Source organism: Strigops habroptila, chromosome 2, assembly GCF_004027225.2.
Source record: "Strigops habroptila isolate Jane chromosome 2, bStrHab1.2.pri, whole genome shotgun sequence".
Taxonomy (NCBI): Eukaryota; Metazoa; Chordata; class Aves; order Psittaciformes; family Psittacidae; genus Strigops; species Strigops habroptila.
The window spans coordinates 81619891-81644462 of NC_044278.2; the positions used below are offsets into that span (position 1 = coordinate 81619891).

General features: G+C 41.6%; 1 protein-coding gene across 4 annotated transcripts in view; it reads left to right on the plus strand.

Annotated features, from left to right (window-relative positions):
* Positions 1–24572, plus strand: part of KLF12 (Kruppel like factor 12) — a 259481-nt gene that overhangs the window by 365 nt on the left and 234544 nt on the right. The window contains exon 1 of one of the 4 annotated variants that reach the window (XM_030476577.1): positions 4–209. The exons of 2 other annotated variants lie outside the window; for them this stretch is intronic. The gene's annotated coding sequence lies outside the window, so the exon portion shown is untranslated. Of the gene's footprint in view, positions 1–3; positions 210–2303; positions 2372–24572 lie in introns of those variants that run through there. One more of the 4 variants, XM_030476579.1, reaches the window with a different exon arrangement.

Sequence of the window (24572 nt, forward strand, 5' to 3'; positions counted from 1 at the left end):
TCGGCGGCGAGCGCCGCGGCTCCCCGGGCTGCCCCCATTCATTACGCGGGGACGGCGGCGGTGTCCGCCGGTGTGCCCTGTGCGAGCGAGCGTCCGCCCGCCCGTGTGGTGCTGCCCGGCGAGAGCGAGGCGGGCGGACACATAGAGCGAGCGGGGACCCTGTGTCAGGGGAAGGAAACAGTTTCTCCTGTTTTGCCGCTTCTGCTCAGGTCTGTGCCGATTCCCTTTCTTACCGGAATAAACGGATAACGTGTGGGTTTTTTGCTGCTGTCCCAATCAGTTTTCTATTTTACAAAAAAAAAACCAAATCTCTCCGGTACTGAAGTTAAATAATTTTGAAGAAAAGCGGGGGCACAGCGCACCCCGTCCTTCCCATCCCCCTGTCTCCTCTTCCCCCAGCGCAGTCGGGGGTTAACGGCGGTGCCCTCCCGCCCTTCATCCCTCCTCTCATCCCATCCCTCCCCTCCGTCCTTCCCGATGCCCCGGAGACAGCAATACCAGAGAGGGGGTGGTGGTGGGGTGTGTGTGCAGGGTGCTGGGAGCCGGCTCGAACTTTTCCTTCAACTTTCCCGCTGAGGCTTTAGAAGGGGGGCGAGGAGGGAGGTGGGAGAAGGCGGTGGAAAAAGAGGGGGGAAAAATAAAAAGCGATAAGCTAGGAGTGATGAGCAGCGAGCTGGGAGCGCCCAGCTCTTTGTGCTGCCGTCCCTGGGGCGGCCGCGGTGCCCCTGCGCCTCTGGGCTGGAAAAGATAATATAAAAGCAAGTATTAAAAAATAATATATATAAAATAGGAGTAAAAAGCGCTATGGGGAAAAATAATAGGAGTGTAACACTCTACGGGGAAAAAAAAAATCAGTGTAATGATCTATGGGAGGGAATAAAGATCAAGAGTGTACTGCTACATTACCTTCTACAAAAATAATTCTCTAAAATAAATACTTGTTGTTCCAGAAGTCGGCCGGTATTGCTTGGGGAGCAAACCGCTGGTATTTATGTTAAAACCTATGCCCAGAGTGGCTGCGGGAGATGCGTGTGCCCCCCCTCCCCACGGCATCGGTGTTCCCCTTGCGAATCCCACCAAAAGGTTTCTGCTGGGTGAATGCTCTGGGATGAAATTTGGGCTCCTATCTGCCTCATCCCACCAAAATCCCTTTTTGGGGGGAGGAGGGGGGTAGGCGGATAGGAGCAACCGAGATGGGTTATTTTATATGCCCCCCCGCCCCCCCCCGTGCCATGGTCTGCAGGGGTGTGATGCTCCGCTCCAGACAGCGGGTTTTTTTTCGGATCCTGGCATGGAAAATAAGATGTTTTACAGGGTTAGGGAGCAGGTACGAGCAGTTTGGTAGGGAGGCACTGAAGAGAAGTTCACTTGCATCGGGGTTTATGTCGGGCTTGTAAAATCCTGCAAGCTTTCGGCAGTCCCCCTCAATAAGTAAGTAAACCAATTTATTTTTTCAGTTATCCATCGTGAAAGAAATGGTGGTGTTCCCCTCCCGTGGTGTTTCCCCTGCTTTTCCCTTGCTGTCTTGCTCACGGCAGGTAGATATTCGCAGCAACTTTGCGGGGCTGCTTTATATAGCGCTGGCATAAGGGCTCCATTTTCTGCTTTCTGGTTGGTCTACAACTCCGAAATGCACAGGAACAGAGAAGTGGTCTTAGTGCTGGATTAGTAACTGGGCTGAATAGGTCACAGATGGGGCGATGGAGGCGTTTTATTAATGACGTAAGGCTGCATAAACCCGGTCTGCTGATATTTTTTATTTTAATGTATGGTTCGTGCGGGGGGGGAGGGGGAATATCTCCCTAATGGGACGTAATCAACTTGAAACCGCTGACTGCAGCCCGGCGTGTCACCTAACGTCACAAACCGGCCGCGCGGAGCCAAGGGAACATTGCGTTGGGGGTTTTGTATTATTATTATTTATTATTTTTAGGGCTTTTTATTATTACTTGTTGTTCCCCTGCCCGAGGCTTTGGCAGCCGGCCGGAGCTGCTGCCGCTGTGCTGCCGGCAGGTGCCGAGGCTGGAGCTTGGTGGGATGACATCACCCCCTCCAAGGCTGGAGCAGCACCCATGCGCACCCCTTCCCAGGCTGGCACCCCCACCCGCCGCCTCCAGAACAGCACTGGGAGTATCCGCCTTAGTATTTCTGTTTTCTTTTTTCCTTTTATTATTGTCTTCCCTTTCCTTTCTTTTGCTGTGTCTGGTACCTGGAACTGAGGGGGGAGGGAAGTGGCACCTTCCTTCAGGCAAACCTTCTCATTAAGATTCCAACAGCTTTACAAGGTGGATTAACACCCCCCCTTCCTTTTTTTTTTTTTTTTTTAATTTGTTTTCCCGCCAGTTCATGGAGTAGTCGATACCGTTCAGAGGTACTGTGAAAAAAAATTGTATTTTCTCTTCTATCCCCCAGCTGTGGGTGGAAAAAGAGGCTTTTTGAGGAGGAGATGTGCAGTGGGGCATCTGATGAGTGACTGCACATGTGCTGGAGGGGCTGGGAAGGAGTTTAGGATGTGGGAGATACTGTTTGGTTTCTGCTTCTGGGAGTGAGGCAGTATCAGCGAGTGAAGGAGGGGGGATGGGAAATGAGGTATCTCTAATTTATTTTTTTCCGCGGCAGTACGTAATGGTAATGTTTCCAGGCCTTCCTGCGACCTCCTGTAGAAAAGCCTTAGCTGGAAAGGCCCCTGAGAGCCCAAGAGGACTGTGTGTAACAACTTTTAAAAATAAACTTTAAGATTCCAAGACAGGCTAATCGTGGAGTCCTCTGCCAGCTGTTTCTGTCGGGATGCGCCAGACCTGAACGTGCTCAAGCAGAGTTTTACTTCAGAGAGCAGGCTGAGATGCAGTGAGTCAGAACTAGCTCTTCTTCCCCTAGGAGATGGTGGAGCAGGGTCAGTGCAGGGCTTAGGCTGCAGAACCATTTGGTAGTGACCATCTTCACCTACACTGAGGTGCTGGGTGATGGTACCCACCATAATTAAATAGATATACAGACCATGTTTTTGAAGGAGAATAGGTGATGCCTCTCCTAGGTGCTTGGGGAGTTCTCTACTGCACCGTGGGGTTGCAGAAGGTCTGTGTAATTCAGTGCAGGTTTTGGCGCTAGAAGGGCATCCCATTGTTTAGATTTTGGGTAGTTCATGACATAAAGGGAAGGTGAGTGCCTTTTCTCGTCACTGTGTTGATGATGCCCACTTAGCCTTCCCAAAGTTGTAGTGCTGTAGCCTCTGTGTTTCAGGCTGTTGGATGACCTCTGTGAGCCTTGCGTGGCCACTGGTGCTGCTTTTCAGGATGGTCAACCTCCTTGCTTGTTCCTTCGGTGTCATCTGCATGGTGTAACAGGTCTTATCGGTAAAAGGTTGGTTTTGACCAAATCTTTGTTTGAATCAAGTAAAACATGAGGCTGTGAGGTTTGTATATTAATAAAGCTGGGGAATTGTTTATTTTTACTGAAGTGTTTTGCTTCTGACTTTTGAAGTGTTGTATCTTAATTTATTTGTTGGAGGGTGATTGTGGTTTGCCTTACCTTGATGTAACTACAAAGTGACACAAATATTAATTGAGTGAAATGGAAATTTCATTTTTAGAGAAGCTGAAATGGATGCAGCATGGAGACTTTGACCTTCTCAGCTCCTGACTAGTGGTTGTTTACTACAGCTGCAGCTGAAAGAGGAGGAGCTGCAAACTCAAGCATGCTCACTCTCCCCAGCTAAGAGGAAAGCATAGAATGAGCATGCTGTTTCGAAGTGAGATGTGAAGAAAAGTATTGAGCAGTCAAGTTGTTGCTTTTCCTTTTCTTTTTGTACAAAGTGTGCTGTGCTGTATCCGTAAGACAGATTTTAAGTCTTGGAAGTGCAAATGTGAAAGCATGAGATGGCTATGCTTCCTATGCAGTGAAATTATTTTTTTACAAATTGAATGCACACTTACACTAGAAAAAGAGAAGGGCTTTTGCATGTAGTACTAAGGACACTTTCAACATTGTTTATCAGTGGAAAAAGCTCCATGTAAGCTTACCCTGTATTCAACAATTGAACTTCAGACAGTCCTCTTGCTTCAAGTGAATGGTTTTTTTTTGGGGTTTTTTTTTTTTTTTGAAGTTGGTACTAAATGAAAAAAAAAAGGAGCAACAAGAGTTATATTTGCTATATTTGAGGAGTCAGTGTCAAAATTATTGTTTTAGTTTATAGCTAGACATAGAACTGCATTGACGGACTGGACTGGAGCATTGACTGGGCCTAATATGTGTATGTGGCACTGTTGCAAAAGTGGGTAAAATTGGACCAATGTGAGGATATTTGTGCAGTCTGTTTTGGTTTATATATCTATAAAAAGAAAAAAAACAAAATCCAAATCCGTGCTAGTGGTGCTGCATTCGCATTTGGAAGCTCTTTTCTACACTTAGACTTGGTGCGCTGAAATCTGTGAACTTTCTCATACTTCTGCAAAGTTTGGTGTGGCTGGTAGGTTTGAAGTTTATTCCGAGTCTGTGCACTTGCCTTTGCTCCCAGGCAATAACTGTAACACAAAAGTGATAGAGTATTCTTTAATCAGTTTTATTTACCTTTTAGTGGCAGAGAATTCTTAAAATAGTACTGAGAGACAGAAGGAAGAAGAAAAATGAATATGGCTTTGCCAAAAAGTCAATATTCCTACACTGTATGTAACACTGAGCATGTGTGGACTTTACTTTTTTGAGTTCAGTGCAAAATCTCATCTTTATCAGAAAGCATAATCTAGACTTTGGTCTAAGCCAAAATTAAATTGCAATATACAAATATTTTTTGCATTTGTGTCTACTGCAGAATGATGTGTTTTGATTTGGAGAGGACAACTTTAAATTATGGTGTGCCTTGGATCCTGTAACTATTTTGGTCATTTCCTGCATTTTTGGGAAGGGATGGTGGCATGAGCTATCCCAGTGTTTCTCAACTGAAATATATGGTAAACTTGGGAGTGAATATATGAAGTAATGTGAAATATATTCAAGGACTGTATGCTTCATACTGTCTATATTTCTTCAGGCATTCCACATCTGTGCACATCAGCTCCTGTGTCAGAGGAGCCCCTTCAGCTGCAGGCACAAGGCTAGGGCTTGTCTAGGTGTTGGCTTGCTGATTATTCCTTTTTAAATTTAATTTAAGTTCAGTAGAATGACAAGAATGCAAAAGCTAAGGTATATCAGAAGTAAAACTGTGTGTGTTAGTGTCAAGGGAGATCCCGTGATTAAAGATTATTAAAAGTCTACACTCAGTAATACTAAGAAAGTTTGCCAAGACCATTTCACACTGGCATTTCCTACCCTCTGAATGCCATCCTAACAATGTCTGTATTCTTTTTTTAATGTCCTGGTTTGTTTATTTGTTCATAGGTTATTTTTTTTTTTTTCCTTGAAACAAATGCTTTCATGTGCAATGGTGTTTATCCTTTTGTGGGTTGCTGGTGGCACTGGTGTTGACAGGCTTTGGAGTTGCAGTGCAGACCAGCACCACTTGAGTTAAGGAATGTCTGGTTAGCAGTAGCAAGCTTTTGTCCTCTCTGTGAACCAGCCTCCAGGACTGGAATGAAGAATGAAGCATAGCTCTTTGCTAATGGCTGGCACAGTGTTTGCTACATAGCAGAGTAATGATGGGACTCAGAAATCCCAAGCTTTGTTTCTGGCAGTGGGGCAAGTGTGTTCTCGTCGTTTAAACATAGAACAATCAAATGCATGACCTTGGACATCAGCGCCACAAAGGGGATAATTAATCAGACAATGTATCCTGTTGGGAGACCTGAGTTCTGGTGCTGGTTTTGTCAGATGTCACCTAGGACAACCTCTCTGTAAGGTGGTAAGCAGTGACCCCAATTCCTAATTAGTGTGGGGCATTGTCCTGTGGTCAAAGCTGCAAAGAGCGCAAGGTTATGCATGCTAACTCTGATCCATCCGCTGACTGCCTAAGTAGTTTCTTTTTCCTCTGCCTAGGCCAAGAAGGGCTTTGCTGCTGGTGGTGTTACATCTCTTTCCTGGAGCATTGTAGGTGCCGGACAGCAATGCGGGAAGCTCAGTAATGCTGGCTGGCTGGGTCGGTGCAGGTGATGTGCAGACAGCTCAGCCCAGCTGGAAATAAGTTCAGGTCCGTTAGCAGAGCTGGAGATGCTACCAGCAAGCTCTGGAAGCCTTCCTGAGCACGGGTGAACCGTAATTCTCAGATATTGTGTTTAAGTGTCAACACATTGGCATTGACATGGGTAAAGGCAGCTATCTAACTCCAGCAGTTCCAGTCTTTTTCTGTGGAACCCTAAGGAAGAATCCTTCCAAACAAAATGTTATTAATGATTTTTTTAGCTGCTTTTTCTCCATTACCAAAATTGTCAGAAGTGACTGGTGTGTTCTCAAAAACTTTGAAATCAGACTTTGCAGAAGCAGTCACTGAGAATTTCAGCTGAAATGATTCAAGTTTGTTAAATGGAATAGTGCAATATTAAAATTTGTAACATGAATTTCAAAGAATAACTGTGACTGTTGTCATTTACCATGGATGTTACTGATTTTTTTTTTTTTCCATGGGACCAGCATTTTCAGATGGTCTGCTAAAAATTGAGGACACCTTTTATAGCAAATGTGATGACACGTTGTCATATAAGGTAGCCACTGAGGCATTTAGGATTAATGGTATCAGTTGCCAGTTCTTCCTAGGAAAAAAAGAAAGATAGCGGCTGTGTTATATGGTAACATCTGACATGAATCTGAGCAGGACTTGACTTAAAATCGGAATAATGTAGAATTTTTTTTATTTTTTATTTTTTTGCATTTTTGTGCAATGCTGGCATAAACCAGTTTTGAGTTAGTCTTCCAGTATGGATTGGCAGTGCTCTAGAAGAGCATGTAAAGAGCTGTGATTGATGACGCTTTAAAATCTTTTAAAGTTTGGACAGTAGTTGGAGCTCTTCCAGTTCTTTTTTCAGAGAATCAGTTGCAAGAAAATTTGGGTTAAGTGGGAAACGAAAAGATTACTTTTAAAAGGTGGGGCAAACCCCATTCATTTCCAGTTTCTATAAATTGGTAACAGTTACAAGTCAACTTGATATTTTCCTGGTTCCATTCTAAGCAAGGAAATCTTTTGTATAGACAGTGCCCTACAGAATTTTGAATGGAAAAAATGAGTTAAGTGGGTTATTTTTTCCCCTTTTGAAAGGGAGAGCATGCAAACTCAGTCTAGTTAGCAGGCAGATTTGGAGGCTGCTATTTCGGAAAGCATTGCCATTTTCACTTTTGCTTTCTAGATCTATATTCAGCTAAATCAACATTTTGCTAAAATGTCGTTGACATTTATCTTAGGAAAATACATCAATAATTATGGACTTTCTGTTTTGAGAAGGTGTCAGATTTGTAATTTTTGGTTGTGGCTCTATTGGGATAAAGTTTACAATAGTCACATGGAACAATTAAATATGAACATAGTGTGAATTGGAAAATATCATGAGATTTAGTACTCTTTTTCTTTTTTGCATCCTAGCCAGTATTCAAGATAAATTTGTTTTGTGCTTTCCAGAGATGTGTTCTCCTTTAGTTTTCACGTATTGCTGGATTTCGGAAGACAATATTTCTTTTTCATTGCAATGCTAAAGAAGTATGTGGGCTAGGCAGGGATGGGAGGCTTGAGTCTGCATAGCAATCACAGACACTTGCCTAAGTCAATTCTGGCAGATAGCTTGAATAAAATGCATTCCTTTCCCAAAAAAAGGAGCCTAACTCATCCTTGCCTCAGAAGTGTGTATTAAAATCATGACACCAGAATCATTCCCATGGTCAAAAGACTGTTGGAAAACCTCTCCATTGGCTGACAGTGGAGAAAGTCTCGGATGTTTAGCTCGCATATGGATGAATACACTGTACTTGTTTAGAGATATGTGAGGAGAGACCTGCTTTGCTGAAATCCTGGGAGAAGCATTTCCCAGCCCTGCAGGATTTGGTGGTGGTGAGGAAGGAGCAGCAGTTTCGGTGGGCTCTTCTCGTGGCTTTCATTATTTGGTGTTTAACTTAGCCCATGTGTTGTTAGAACAAGCACCCCTTGCCAGGCTGTAGTTTCCCACAGTAGGGACAGCACCGGGACCTTAGTGGTTTGGTATGCAAGTCCTCTGTGGGCACAGCCTGAAGTCTATCAGCAGAAGTGAAAAATGCTTGTACTTTCAGATCCCTCCCAAATATTACTGAAGTTCCAGGTATGTGTGGCTTTCAATGGCATGTCTTTTTCCTTGCCTTTTAAAAAGCTGTGGGTGCTGGAGCGTCTTGCACCAGGCCCAGAGCTAGCTAGGGTCAGTCCCATGTCCAGGTTGACTCTTTGGATGTTACTGTGATAGCATAAATAGAAACATGGGGGTAGCATGAAAAGTTTTCGTATCAGTTAGATACTAGAAATGTGAAAACAGTCAGTGGAAATGTTCTCGTTGTGTTATACAATGTTAGAATTAATTTAGCAAACCTGAGAATTTTTATCTATATCAAAGAAGCTGTAAAAGTAATTTTTATAGGAGGGAACAGAAGTGAGACACATGCTGTTGCAATCATTTGATATGATCTAAACCAGTAATTCCAGTCGGAGTTCATCAGACATTATAGCGTTTTTGGTTTAAAATTTGAGCAACTAGACCGCAGCTTTTATGAAGCTTGAAGATTAGCAACTGTGTCAAGTACAGGAACTGTGTCCTAAAAGCATCTTGACATTGCCGCAAGTGCTGTAGAAGCAGCAGCAGAGAAGCCATGAAGCCACATTTAACCACCATATAAGTTGCAAAGACTTTGAAGGATTTCTGCCTGGATCTACAAGTTTTAATTTAGATACAGAAGCTGAACTCAATTCGTTCACCCAATTTGTAATATGAGCCCTGTTTTTGGAGACCCGTCTGGTGCTGTATGTCTAATAGGAGGCTTCCAGCTTGAAACTGAGCTCTTAGCCTAGAAGTACTCCTAAACCACTGAACTGTTATGCTTTAAAACTGTCATCCTTGCTCTTGATGCCTGATGCAGGCTTTCATAGCTCTTTGTACAGCAGTCTTCCGCCTAAACATGAAGCCCCGTGATGAGTGGGGGATTTATTTCTTTATATCATAGGCTAAAGAACATGTTGGGTACCTCTGTAGGGTAGCATGTAAAATAGAATTTAAGTCTACAATGACTTAGTGAGAAGGCTTTGAAAAGTGCGTGTTTGAGGCCTTCACTGAAGAGGGAAGCTGCACTTTGAGTTCAGTGCCATCCTAAAGGATGGTTTCTGATGATGGCTGGTTCTGTTCAAAGTCTTTGGTTGTTGGTGGACGTGTTGGCATTTCAGCAGTTAGCAGAAGGAGAGTACTGCAAACTCGAGTGCGGGCAGGACTTGGTGAAGTGGGGAGAAATACAAGATCTCACCATGGGATCAAATTGTAGATTCATTGGTTTGAAGATCAGAAACACCTGCTGTGATCCTCTAATTTTAAATAATGGCATCAGTAGAGTATCACCTTGGTCTGCATGAAGCATGCATGGTCTCTTGGAGCTGGAACATTTTGTGAATACACGGTTGTAACATGAAAAACTTCTTCACGTGGTGGGGCATCAGCTGTCATCTTTGGTAAGCTGTTCAGTGGTTATAATTACTCTAACGTCTATGCATTATTTGTACCCTGAATTTATCCATATATTTGGCTTCTAGCCACTTAACCTTGTTATACCTCTGTCTCTTAAGTGAGCGGTCAACTAGTCTCCTGTCAATTCCTTCTCTGTCTTCCTTCTCGGAGTTTGCATAATTGAACAGTGTTTTAATTTGCGGCTGTTGAAGAGGGTGAATTCATTTAAATCATTTTAAGTTTAAAGTAGCAGTTAGGAAAACTTGATTTAAACAATCAATTTAAATCTTGGGTGGTTTCTGCAGTTTTTACTGATTTACTGTTCCTGGTAATGTCTGTTGGGTAAGTGACGTGTAGTGTGCTGATGTGCAGCAGCCAAAATAGTCTTTATGCGGAGCATACTCAAGTTTTTAGCCAGGAGAATGCATTGTATGCATATGAAGTTTATGGAGTTAATGTTCATCTACTGAGTTTTAATTTTTGCAAACTTAATATTACAATATGGCTGATGGTGTGTTTCTTATTTACTAGATGATTTAATTTTACTCTTGACTGTCAGCTACACTTAGAAATTGAAACTCATAAACTGTAGAGAACATAATTGAAATAATTCTTATTAATATGTTTATTTTTAATGTGCCAGATTACTTAAAAGATCTTATTAAAATGTATTTGTGTTTCAAACTAACTTTTATTTTAATAAAGGAAATGTAATACTTGGTTATTAAGAGAAACTCACAGTTTCTGTTTAAAATATCCTTGAGAGTTTTAGAACTAGTAGGTATTACCCTTCAGCATATAATTATATTAAAAAACTGGAAGAGAAAGACACATCTATCTAGTTTCTTTTGCTCCCAGTAGATTTTTCAACTTTTGAATGAGCTAGTTATTGGTCTGTGGTGATTGAATAAGCTGTGAGAAAGATGATACTCTGTTATGCACCTGCTTATTGATTAGTTCACTACATTTCAGTTTTGTTTAATCTGTGATTTTTACCAGGTTAGTAGTTTCTTTGAAAGTTCAGCAGCAAATGAGTACTGCTCGAGCATTGATGAAAAAAAGGAATGTAAATGGGTTTCTTAATTTCAAATGTAATTTTTTTGAATAATTTAAATGAGAGTCAGAATTTTTCATTAGAAATTATAATAATGTTACAGAAAAGGGCCATTTCTTTACCAGACAGGTGTTAGAGCACTGTTGGTTACCCTGCTTCTTCTCGAAGTACTAAACATTGTTAGAAGATAGGAGTAGCCATCTATTCTCATTTTGTGAAGCTGCCTATGAAAATAACTTTTTCAAATATTTCACTTCTTCTCAAGTGATGACACTGATACCCCATTACTCAGGTGCTTTTTTGGACATGCCTATTCAGTGTATTACATCTAAAGTATGAAGTAGGATGTCATTGGCTAGAGGTACCAGCTGAGCAGAATCACCCAGGCTCAGTGTTTGGTGTGCTTACCTTGTGCTGCACTTCTCAGACCTTTTTGTCTCTTGTTCCTGTTTATTCTTCCTATGTTTTCACAGGATAATTTCAAATTTAATAATGCTGTTATTGGTATACTTCATTCCCCCCTATCTCCACTCCCCCGACTGTTGTTCATTAATCATACCAGTTTTAAAAGAGTGAGTAAGGATGCCAAGTGATTTTGCTGAGCTCTGCTCAAGTCTATTTCCTCAGCCTTCTGGAGGAGGTACAATTATGTAAATAAAGTTTAATTTCTACATATTCTGACTTTAAAACTGTGATCACAGGTAACCTTATTTTTTTTAAGGAAACCAAACTAAAGATGGGCCTTTCTCCTTACTTTCTCTGTCTTCTCCCTGACTTCTTGAAATAGCAACTAAATGCCAAAGCAAGATAATTTTTTTTTTCGGGCGGGGTGCGACAGCTTTTTCATTGTGTAGTTTTGTTCAGTGTGATAACTCCATTTCAACTTGTATATCTCATGGAGCCAGGCAAAATGATGTAGATGCAGAGTTATCAAAAACCGGTACCACTGGAAATGTGATTCCCTTCCTCCCTCTCAGAGGGAAAAGGAAGTTTGTTGGCTGTGTCACTTTCTTTTTGCAAGTTCATGTAATTAGTGCAGATCCTGTGAGAAGGATCAGGGCTGGGAACAAGGACCATTGTGTGGTGTAGCCCTGTGCAGCAAGTCGGAAGACTGAAAAGAGGTGGTCAGACGGAAGGATTATTAATGCTTCAAGCTGCCTCAGAGGAAAGGGAACCAGGTAAAAGCACTAGAAATACATCCAGGCATGAGGGAAACTGTCTGCCTAAAGAGTATTTCCTTATGCTCTCGGTAAGTCCAGATGGGTGTTTACTTATCTGGGTTTTAAAAAAGCAAAGTGAAATTCATTGTAGAGCTATTTTTACACATAAAACATGTACCACTACTGCAAAACTAATTGGTCTGTGGGGAAATACCACCTATCTAAAATCCCATCAACCTCTGGTCATTTGTTACAGTCCTAGCATTTGCTCCAGTTCCCTTTCCTGACAAACTCTTCTCCAGTGCACTCTGTGATGTCTTGGTTTAAGCTTCCAGTGGGTGTTTGAAGTAGGCTTGTGCGTCCCTCCATTGGGCTTGCTGCTATTTGTGATTTTTATGTTCTTCATGAACCACCAGTTTATTATGAAATAGCCCCTTACAGTCCAGCAGTGGTGTGTGAGGCTCATGAACAGCTCTCCATGGAGCTTTTGAACTTTGTCTTCTGAGTGCAGTTCTTCACACAGCAAAGAAGAAATGTGAGCCTGAAGCGTTTGCAGTCATTAGCTTAAAACCCTTTCTCTGAAAAAGCTAATGATGATTTCATTTTTTACTAAAGTGGAATTTTTAGATGTTGTTTGTTGCTCTCATTTCTCCATGCAATGTCTATTAGCCTTTTTATCTTTTTTTTAAACTTTCAAATTTCCCTTTTTTAATGCAGAATTAGTTTCCGCTGCATACAATTCTAAATGTAAAAACCAGCCATCTCTTAATTTATATTTTCATGTAATAGATGATGTAGCATGTTACAGGTCCCTGGAGCCCCGAATTTCTGCTGAAGATTTATTGCAGCGGTTCCTGCAAACACCGTGGTGAAGCAGTAACCCCTTGGTTTCTGGGTCAATGCTGTAGACAGCTGGAGCTGCACGTGGTGTCTCAGTGTTGGTCTCTTCCATTACCTTTGGGAAAACCTGTGGTACCCCACAAGTTGCCGTGTAGAAAGTGACTCCATTTCTTCTGTTTAAGTCAGGCTGTCAGGTACCTTTCGTGTCGTGATCTTCTGTACCTGGCCCATCTGAGGTTTGAGGTGACCATGACTCACTTGCAGTCTAGCAGGAGGGTCCCTTGGGCCTTTCCTCTCCTTGCACTCTGGGTGAGGGCTGCCTTTGGTACACGTCCTTGTGTTTGTTCAGGCTCCAGGATCTTGGGAGAGTATTTCTACTCTTACCCATCTGTTTCCCAGTTGTGTTGTTGGACTCTGTGTGAGTTGCCCTTCTCTTGGGTGAAGGCAGGTTTCAGGGGAGAGAAACTACTAAATGAAGGGGTAGGGGGAGGACACAAATGGTCCAGGAAAAGTAAATGTGTGGGTCTGTGTTTCATTAGGAAGTGGTGGCAAAAAGAAAGCCTATTTTTGCTCAGTGACTTAAGAGCTTTGAAAACTATTTGCCGCTGAATATGCTTTCCATGCAACATGGATTTCTCTTATTGCTGCACTAGTTACTATCCAGTGAAGATCTTGTCCATTGCTATTATCTCAGTCATCAGCTCTGGAATGACATTTCTAATACTGTAGACAACTTTGAGACATTTTGTAAGACAGAAACTGGTTTTCACTGCTTGCAACATAAGTAACGTAGCTAATGTGATACCTGGAATGTTGTGTAAAGTGTTTCTGTTGTAATGGTTTAGTTTTTGTTGTTTGAACAATCCTCTCTTGTAATGTCAAAAGAGTCTCCAGATTGCTCCTTCTAGATTTGTTGAGAAGCTTCAGGTTTGTTTCATGTGTTGTTTTTGAATGTGGATCTTTGCAGGTTGCAGTTTGTGCTGGATGCAGTACATTTTGTTACAACCAAAGTCCGTGACTTTGGCTTGATGCCGGTTACATCAGGAGGAGGTTGAGGTGCTTCCTTAAAGAACTGATGTTCCTGTTGTTACCCTGAGCCACCAAAGAGCATCTGCGTCTTGCCCAGTGTTGAGTTTCTCTAAGCAAACAAAATGCACCATCCTGAGGAGCTCTGGATATGTGTTTTGTGTATTAACAGTTTTTGAGGGCATCTTGTAGGTAGATGTGAGAGTGCAACGTATATTTTTCTAGTCTGGGTTCTCCTGGTGAAACTTCAGAGTCTTTGGTTTTCAGCTACGATGTTTGGACACATAATGTTCTTTATATAATTTAAAAGCACATTACCCAGCTTTTTGGAAACAGAAGTTGACAGAACTTCTGACAGACAGGAAAATGGCTTTTTTTGTTTCTTTGATCTGTCTTCACTGTGCAAGAGCACAAAAATACTGTTACAGGCATTTTGTTTTAAAGTTTTATGTCTTCACATTAATCAAAGTGGAGTTCATAGATTTGATATTTTTACTTGCTGTCACGCTCTACTTTTTTCTCCTCTGTTCTTCAGATAGAGATATTATGTCATTGCTGCTTTGCTGATAATCTTGCTTTTTCCAAAGATCCCATAAACAAAATTACTTTGAATATATTTTGTTCTCCTCACCATTATTTTGTCTACAGGATGCAGTAAGTTAGTCACGCCTTAAATTGATTTAAATAACTGTCAAGTAAGACAAATAATAGGGAAAAATCATATAAGCAGCATTCTATTACACCATGCTACTCTATCCCTAGATTTGGTCTCTATCTTCATTAACATTTGAGCTTTACCATGGAGATGCATAATACATATTTAGAGAGGGTGGTGAGACGTATTCAGACCTCCATAGGTCATGTACTGGCTGGTAATTTGGAAGTCATTTAAAAAGCACCTCATTTTGCATAAGCAAAATGAATGTAATGCTGTTTACCCTGGACACTTTGGGACATTGGGAAAAATATCAAGAAAAGCTGAATAATACAAGTTAATGTACATGTGCTTCAGAAGTCAAAGTCCACAGAGGTTTCTGTAGATGGTTGCTATGTACGTTGCTTCAGGTGCTTCTGCAGGCTGGTGGGTGTTTTTCCTAAGATGTAAGGAAAAGTATAACTTCTTTCTTTTGTCAGACTGCAAATAACTTCTTTGAGCCCTGTAGCTGTGAAAAGTACATTGAAGGAGGCTGTTGCAAGAGGTATTACCCACTTGGTTTCCTTGGAAACATGAAACATGATTTACAAATATTGACTGGAGAAAGCTGCAGCTTAAAGGAAATCCTAAACTGTTGGTTCAGGCTTTTAAATTAATATATCTAAAGAGTTTAGGCTGTATTGAAAGTTATTGCATTTCCATGAAGCGAAATTTGTAATAATTCTGGCTTTCTGTGTTTCTTGATATGATAGCCAGTTCTGGATGCTGGAGAACTGGAGAGAATCTGTTGAGAGTTATACTGTTCCAGTACTGTACTGGAATCCCTGGCTACACTTCCACCTATTTCGAACAACCCAGCTCTCACTGGGGTTAACAAATTAATGCTCCTAAAAGTCAGGTTGTTAGTGTGTGACTCACAACTGATGGACTGCAACCTGGAATGTTTTCTTCTTGGTGGAGTGTAAAATCATCATTCATGTCTTGTGAATATTTCTAAACCTTGGAGGGTGTTTTGAATGCTCTTTGTTATACTTATGCAAGAGATTGTGTGATAAGCTTAAGTAAATTGCATTTACTGCATAGCTTATTTTTATTATGTAGGAATTTTCATATGGACTTATTTTGAAAGGCTGCTCATCGTAATTTGGCCTTGCTGGGCTTGTTAAGGTTTTCAAAACATAAGCTGCTCTATCCCTGGAGCATGGTGTTAGATTATCCTGAAGTTGGTGTTAGATTCATGCTGGGAGGGAGTGGGGGTGGTGAAAAGGGGCATCCGTATGGGATAAAAAGCATACAATGGAGAGTTGCGTACATGTTACAATTGCCGAGTGGTATACAGAGTGGATAAAGATGGCTTCTGTGTACTCATTAGTGAGGAGCAGGTCTTGCTTCAGTTATCTAACCAAGGTGCTGCCAGCTATGGTTTTATTTGTGCTTTTCTTGGTGTCAGTGCTGGCTTATGTGGTCTGCATTGCCATCCATCTCCTGTGGTGCCTGTCCCTCTGTCAGTCATACTGCTTCCACTGTCAGTGGACTGGACTGGATGAAGAAACTGCCCTAAATTTTGGGGTTTTACTGATATATTCTTAACTTGGGTTAGTTTCCCAGTTCATCTCCCAAAATAGCTGTGGCTGTTCAGGAGTAGGCCAAAGTGGTTGGAGGCCACCAGTGCTGCTGGCAGGAAAGCACCTTTAGCTGTTCCCAGAGTTGGGAATGTGACAGCCTTGATGTCCCTAGTGCTTTTAAACCACAGGAACACCTCAGGAGCAGAGATGAGGTCCTGGATTTCTCTGGGCAAAAGCCTATCCCACGTGTGTTTGTCTGCTGGCTGTAGTGCTGGTTGTTTCACAGCCATGAGAAGATGGCAAGGCACAGTTTTTGAGGAGGAGTGATGTGTTATGATGAACAAATGATGTATTTAGAAAGAACATGAGCATGAAAGCCTGTGCTTCTGTTTTAGACCTGATAAGACTCTATGTGTCAAACCACTGGATTTTTTTTTCCCCAAAATGTATTGATCGCTTTATGCAAAATATTATTACTCCTTACAAACTGTACCCTGCTTGGTGATTATAAAGGTGTTTATGGTGAGTGGCCTAAGGCAGCCTTATGTGGCTACATTAATTAGGGCAGGATGAATCTAGGTCTGCCTAGATGTGGGGCTGCAGGAGGATTTTACGCTGAAGTAAGAGGTGGGATGCAGGCAGGCAGCTGCACAGGTGCTTGTTGGGGTCAGGTCCTAAATGTCCAGAGGCGGTGGTAGTGTAGGCAAGCAAAGATCACTGAAACCTTTTGGTTGTTGTGTCACAGATAAGACAGCTACATCTTTATGTCTTGTGGAACTTTAATGTTAAGAGCAAATAGGAGACCACAAAAGCCTTTCATGCATGGGCCAAGCGATGCTTTGTTTCTCATCAAGCCAGTTTAACTGAGGAGAAAGACCTGTTTAATGCTTCTGTGAATGATGCTAACATCCTGAAAGTTGCAAGGATATTTTGTCTCTGATGTGGGCGCTAAGGAAGGATTCAGCTGTATTGTTTTTCAGTGGCTGTCTCAAGCAGATGAGGGCAGCTTGCTCTTGACTTGCCACCTGCGATGGCTATGGATCACAGGCTGTGAGATGGCAGAAAGAGTAATGAGTGGGAGAAGGGAATCAGAGACCTATGGAAAGAGAGAAAGTGTATGTGTAGAAAAGACGAGTGGAAAATGTCAGTGATACAGAATTCTGTGGAGACTCCCACTGTTGGCAACTCATGTACAGAAGTGTTAAGCTGAAGGAGAGGTCAGTAAATGGGGGAAATATAAAAGGGTTTGTGGTTGGTGTTTGCAGAAGGAAGGCCGAGTAAGGGAAGTGCTTGATGAGTCTTAGGGTAAGGTGTGGTTTTTGTTTGCTTGCTGATTCTGAAGTCCACAGATAATCAAAGCAGAAGGTAGAGTTTTGTGTGGCTGAAGGCAGAACAGCAGGTATGCAGAGTCATTTGTTTAGGGTTGTGAACATGCATCTAAAAAAGTGAGTATGGTGGTTTAGGATGCCAAATGTGGATACTAACAGAAAAAGAAGATAATTACGTCAAATGAACTGTGGTTCTTCATGTAACCAAACAAACTACATGGATTACTGCAAAATTGGTCAAGATAGGAACAAGGATTGGCAGCATCAGAGTTCTGCTAAAATTGACGTTGTTTTTATATAAAGTCATTGTGCCAGTACAAACTGAATTTCATCTGGCAGGATTGATTGTAAGATAAATGCCTCCAGATGAAATCTGGAGAGAAGTTTCTGCTTTTTACTTAAACTTGGAATAACTGCAGTGAAGGTATATAGAGAATTCTTGGAATACAAAAATAAAAGATGGAAATATATGAAATGGCAGTGTGATGTTGCTTTTATTTGAAGAGATAGGATTATTCTGGGTACTTTCATAATATGATGAGTGTCTTCTGATTATCACTCACTTTAAGTCATTAGAATAGTAGCCATATAAGTAAAGTATGCAGTCTCTAAGGCAGCAGTTGGGAAAAAAATACCCCTTTGAACCTATTGCCCTTTCCCAATTTCTTCTGATTTTCTAAGGTGTCACCAGCAAATTGGTAGTTGCAAAACCTCAGTCCTGTAGGAACATCGGGGGTACTTCAAAGTGTTTTTCTGGCAGAATGTTGATACCCTTTTCAGCTTTAAACTCTTGTTGTTTCTAGCAAGTATAGGTAGATTTTGGAAATAGTTATGTGATACTTATTTAACTGTTGCTTGTATAATACTGGAGGCTCAGAGCATCTCTCAGCTTTGTGGTGGCTCCAGAGCAGCTCCAACATAGCATCAGTGTCAGTCCTCAGATGTCTTGGCTCTTACCTTAGGTTGTACTGACTTCTGGGAGTAAGGTGATGAGAGTAAGTGAGAGATTACATTAGTCACAAATAGAGAAATATCAATTCAAGTAGAAAGTGTGTGAATTTCTGACTATCAGCTGATTCTCTGACTGGGCATGAGAGCTACAAGGTGTCAAAGCTTTCTGAACAGAGCACTTGAATTCTCTGTAGGCTGATGTGATGAAAGAGCGAGCGAGCTATTTCTGCTAGAGGAAAGATGGAGATTTCTGTTCTCATCTCCATGACAAGCCATTCTTCATGCTAATGCTGAAAGCACCATTAGAAGTGTTCAGGGCCAGGTTTGATGAGGCTTTGAGCAACCTGATCTAGTAGAAGATGCCACTCCTTGGCAGGGACTGAGTGATCTTCAAAGGTTCCTTCTGATCCAAACCATTCTGTGATTCTAAATGAGAGAAGTCAGTATATGCACCTTACCTCCATACTATATTCTTTGAATCAGAATTGTCTCTTCCGTGTTTTCCAGTGGGTGTTTGTCCCAAAGGTGTCATTGGTGCAGGCTGTCCAGGGAGGTTAGAGCCAGTGGGCAAATGGCTTCCTCTAAGAAGAGGAAGGGGTAGGGAAGAGATCTCTTTGTGGAACTGGCAAGGCCTACGGAGTCCTCCTTGCTGACTGGAAGGAACTAAGTATTCTGGATTTGTGCATCAGATTTACTTGGTCTGGATTCAAATCTGCAGCCAGTATGGCTAGAAAGTAAATTCACTGAACAGCAATATAATAGACTGGGCATATGTAAATGGTGAAGTTTCTGCGAGAATAGGAAATACTGGGTTTAAGAGGGAAAGATTCATGTGGAAAAAGTGTGATTTAATGTACTCTAAAAAATGTAAAAATCTGAGATACTGGCAGGCATTCTTTTCAGTTAGCAAACTGTAGAAGCATGTCTGTGCAAAATGAGAAATGTGTTTGCTTGGCCAGCTTTTCTGAACTGAAACATGAAAGGTGTGAAATGCTGTAGAATGTACAAATGAGCATATTGTACAAGAAAATCACTTCGTAACAGGTGAAGGTTGCACACAGAATGCAACTGGGGTAGCCATATAAAAACAAGAGTGAAGCTGGTTGAGAACAGTTGGCCCTGTTTCCAAGAAAGATGACTTTCCTATATACATAAGAACTTAACACCATTCTCTGTGCTTGCTAGAGGCAGCTTATACACTGTGGTGCACCTCACTGCATCATAGTGGCTGTCCTAAACTTATGAATGTTGAGATTTTGGGGACAAGACTTAGGAATCTGGTCTTAATTGCATTGTTATAAGTATTTGTGTGGTGGGATGAGATGAAGGTGGGAATGGAGAGGAGGGAGGGGAAGGATCTGTTTCTCACTGAGCTAAAATTGCGAGTGTTCTTCTGAACTGAATCAGTCGTAGAACTAAAGGGGGGAAGAGTTAGGGAAAGAGCAAGTCCTTGGAAAGAAATGGACAAGCAAGGGAGGACAGCTGCAGGAACCGGTGGAGTACCAAAGGAGTAGTGTTTGGTGTGGAGGTGATGGGAAATAGAGTGGGCCATGGCATCTGTAGGCTTCCAGATGAACAGGAGAACTGGTTGGGTTCCTGCTTACCAACAGGCTATTCAGGAGACTAATAAATAATAACAGAGAAGACGCAAGGACTGCAAGACCCAGGTGCGCTTGCATAATACCAGGGAATAAGGTTGTGCTTCTTCAATGCCAGGGTACTGCCTACCTTCTGTGCATGGGGAATAATGAAAATACACATCAGTGGGTTTTGTAATTCACAGCTGAAGAGCCAGTGCCTCTGCAGGGGTACACCCATATTGCTTGGGTGTAAGAACAGCTCTTTGCCCAGAGCTGTGCACCCATGCAGTATCTGGCCCTTTTCTCCTGGCTCTGTCGTCCTTCCTGCTCAGGAGCAGAAGTGGCTCCATCCTTGCTGAGGTCTAGAGAGCATGGCTTCCTGAACCCAGAGGTTCTCGGATCCTGGACTGGAGGTGCTGTACAAATAGGCAGAAAATGTGGCATGGGGAAAAAAAGTAAGTGCGTTAATCTTGGGTTTACTGGAAGCTTAAATAGCAAAGCTCTCACTGTTTACACAGTAGATAGAGGAGTATCTATTAAAGGAAATCGCTGCATGCCAAAATCTAAAACAGCTACTAAGGGATTTTTTTTTGAAACAATTGTGCTTTAAAAAGTCTAGCCCTGTAAATTGCAAGCAGCAGGGACATTTCATAGTAGAGTTTTAATCTCGATACAGGTGGATATCCACTTCTGTCACTAGCAGCTTTTTGTGTGGGGAGTGTGTTATTTCAGGCAGTTTGTCTTGAATGTCACTGTAGCTAAACTAGTTTTCTTTCATAGTTTCCTCATATTGTCTGGATGTATAGTAGTGAAAAAGCCCGTAGTTTGTAGACACTCTGGGGGCACCTTCTTTGCTGACTTCTTTTCTTAGATACTTAAAGCTAACTTTTCTTCAGGGTTTTAAAGACTTGATGCTTGTGAAGTGTGGTATGGATGGCTGTGCACATACAAGTTGCTGATTTTCATGGTTTATCATTGTGTCTGGGCTTCAAGTTAAAAAATGTTGATTTATTTTGTTTTCCTTTGGCATACTTTAAAATTTGAGCTGAGATTGCTTCCTCATCAGTAATAAAAGCGCAGCAGGTAAATAGAGGCCTTCACATTCCCATGTGTAACTGTGTTGTCTTAAAAAATGTAAGTGATACGAAGGGAATGAAATACAGACTCTGGTGTATTGTTAGCTTTCATTTCACTGTATAAGAACATAGGTAACTTGAGTGGGAAGAAAGAAAATTGGGCAAAACAGGGAAAATACAGGAATTCAGCATTGTTCATCTTGCCTGCGTATAATATGTAGAAGAAACTGTTATTTCAAGCTTACACTTGCATCTTTTATAACACTTCAACCTTTCTTCTGTCTTTTGCCAGCTTATCTTTTTAATTAGTCTCTGTGTATAATTTCTTTCTCTTTTTTTGGTGCCCTTTCTTGTTTGGGATTTGAAAGCTAACCAGGTAATTGGGCAACAGCCTTCTCCAAATTCACGTAATAGTGACTGACTACTTCTCTAGCCTTCCTTCCCATTCTGGTATAAATTAATGATGCAATAGCATGCAGAGGAAGATAATGACTGGGAAGAGTGGAAGTGTAGGGGCTTTCTTTTTCCATCCCTGGTATGTGTTGTCTGGGACATGGTCTTAGTGTTTATTCTTTTATTTGAATATTGATGTTAATACTTGAGGGAGAAGAGTATTCTTGGAAGGGTGCTGAAACTGGAGGTTGTATTAGATTGGCTTGAGAGACAGTCTGGGTGCAGTGTAGGTACGCAGAGTTGTCTCAACTCATTTGCTGCAATAGTAAAGTTAGCTTAAAAATTTACCCACAGGGTATCTGAAGTTGGGTGCCTAAAATGTGTGTCTGCTTTTGAACAGTTCAGCTACTGGTATTAGTTTTGAGACATTGACAAATTACGTGCAAACGTTTGTTTACAAACACACGATAGTTATGAGAAGCATTCTTTATAGATGGATATCTTTAAAAATTCTTGCATAAGTAGCTGGAGACAATTATTACTTTTCCATATCTGGGAGTAATCTGAGAGGCAACCAGAGAAATTATTAGCATTGCATCCTTTGCCATTTTGCTCACAGGCATAAATAAAGCTTGTTTTAGTTTCAATGCCAAGGACATAGTAGTTACCCTTTTTCAAAAAGTGCTCCCTTCATTATCATCTGTACAAACCGTAAGTGGTATGAGATGTATCTCACCTCATGTCACTTTAAAGAATTATGAATTTTACCTGGGTCATGGTTTCAAAAGATGAAAATGTGATTCAGGTTTTAACTCCCGCAAATTGTAGCATAGCCTTGACAAGGAGCTGAAATCTCAGAGCTGCTGTCTTTGGGGAGTATGTGATTTCTGTTAGTGATTTTACTAGAATGAAGTGAGAAAGAACAATTTTGATCTTTCTCTCCAGATACCAACTATATGAACATTTAGCGTATTTGCGTTCAGTGCATCTGTACCCTGTTAAACTGAAATTAGAGAAGTGAAGTTGTAAAACTATTTTTTTTACTATGATGAACCTGCTCACTAAGACTTTTCATACAGGTTTGTTATAATTAAATCACTACCCAAAGCACACTTCAGTTTTGCTAACAGAAGTGCCTGATCAGAAAGCCATGGAGAAGAACACCAAGTACATGGGTGGTCCCTTGGTAGAGAAGCCGGTCTCCTCATTTGGGTCTGTCCAAAGACTCAGTGACTGTAAATTGTTTAATCTGCTTGGAGAGCACAAAAGCTATTCAATTATGTTAATCAGCAGTTCTGCATCATCACAGAGTTAAGCTGTGCTTTTCTTGTTCTGTTGGAGAGTATTGTCCGTAAATGCATCATAAATGTTTCATCTGCAAATTATTTATTTATACAAGCCCCGGTCATAGGTCAGGATCCCCTTATGATAAGTGGTCCACAAAAAAACCTCCTTGAAGTGTTTAAGTAAAAGTGAGGCAGCTGGGCACAAGGGAAGATATGAGAGAGCAATGAGGGGTATACTTGTCAAAGAGAAAACAAGAATAAAACGAACAAGAAAACCCTCCAAACAAGTCAGAACAAGTAGAAAACCAAGCCAGGTCTCAGCACATCAGCATTGTGGAAAAGAAAGTTTGAAGGTGGATAGATCCCTTTTATAAGTGAGTAGAAAATGCACTATATTATGTGTGTATATATATACAAATATCTATTCTATAGATATTTATTATGTAAATACAGTCTTTTCTATGTGTTCCACCCATCCTTCATTTGACTGTCACTGTGTTGTACAAGAACTGCCTTGCTCTTTCCTGGGTATTTGTCATTTCAGTACAACTGGTGCTTGCACCGCAAGCAAGCCCATAGCAGTGATGGTTCACTGCTCTCGCTGACCCTTTGCTCTTCAGGATCTACTCTTGTTTCTCCTTTGTATTCAGAAAGCAGGTCCTTGCATTGACTCTACCTGAGATGCATCAAGATAACTTTTTCTTTACATTTTAAAATCCTTTATAGTTGTGTGTTTGTGTGACGTGTGTTTGTGTGATGGTATGGGTTTTTTTTTTGGTTTGGTTTGGTTTTTTGGGTTTTTTTTTTGGTGGGTGGGTTTTGGGGTGTTTTTGTTTGCTTGTTTGTTTTTAATTTTATTATTATTTGTTTGGGTTTTGGTGGTGTTTCCCCCTCTTACATCCCTGTTCATTATGGCCATGCATTTTCCTTCTATTTCACCTTACTGGTTGGTATCCAGCCCGAAGGATACATGCATACAAATCTGTCTCAGATCTTTGCTCAAACTTTTTATTTTTCAAGGAGACAACTTTTTCCTTTATTGTGTGCTGAGTATCTTGTGGTCTTCGTGTCTTTCTGCTGTGCCTGTCTTCGTAGACTTTGAGTCCTCCTGGATAAGGACTTTATCTGGAGTTGGGCTTAATGATGGGTGCTCAAAAAAACCCCAACAACTCAGCAACCTGCTAACCAGTCCATCAGTAAAAGTTGAAACAGTTTTAAGATGGCCAGAGGCTGTGTGAGGAGGGGAGAGATTGAGGGCAGACAGCAAGTATTTGAGGTAAGGACTTTGCCCCCTAGGTCCACTGAAAGAGGGAGAGCACTTCCCACTGTGCTTTTGGCATGCTTCTCATGCTGGTGCTGTAGCCTGCTCTATAGGTGTGAGGGATGCTTGGAGGCAGGATTGTTCCTGCTGAGTTTGCAGCCCGGTGGGCAGGACGGGAGGTTTTTGGGTGGCTGTGTCACAGGGGGGAAGTACAGCAGTACAGCACTGCAGTACAGCAGCAGTGAGAGTTGGAAAGGTGAAATGCGATGCTGTCTGGTTGGCAACTGAGATTGAAGAAAAAGAAAAGAAAAAAAGACAGTGTTAACAGTTTAATGGCAGCCAAGAGGTTTTTGCAAAAGTCTGGTAAGTTTATGACATTGTTGATAATAGCATGCAAATCCTCATGCTTAACAAAGCTTTAGTAGGCTATCAAGTGACATTAGCTACTGACACGGTGCTTAACTCTTATGCCATAATACATATAGCTGAACAAGAAATGTAAAGGCTTTTTCAAGGCACATTTTTGGCTGAAAACGCCATCACAGAAGGTTAAATGCTTGCCCTTTTTTTTGAGTTTACCTTACTGCATGTGTAAGGATACCTTCAGGCGAGACTGACATGCCCAGGACTGGTTCCACAGCCAAGGTGTTCTCTGTGATGTGCTGTATTGGTTTGGTCCCTGTGGTTCTATGGTGCTGGTGCTTTGTGTGCTGGAGCTCCTGGCATCCCGTGAGGCAGCCTCTGCACAGCCGCGCTTCAAAGCTTTCTCCTTCCCATCTGATTCACACAGCAGCTGGGGCACTGAAATTG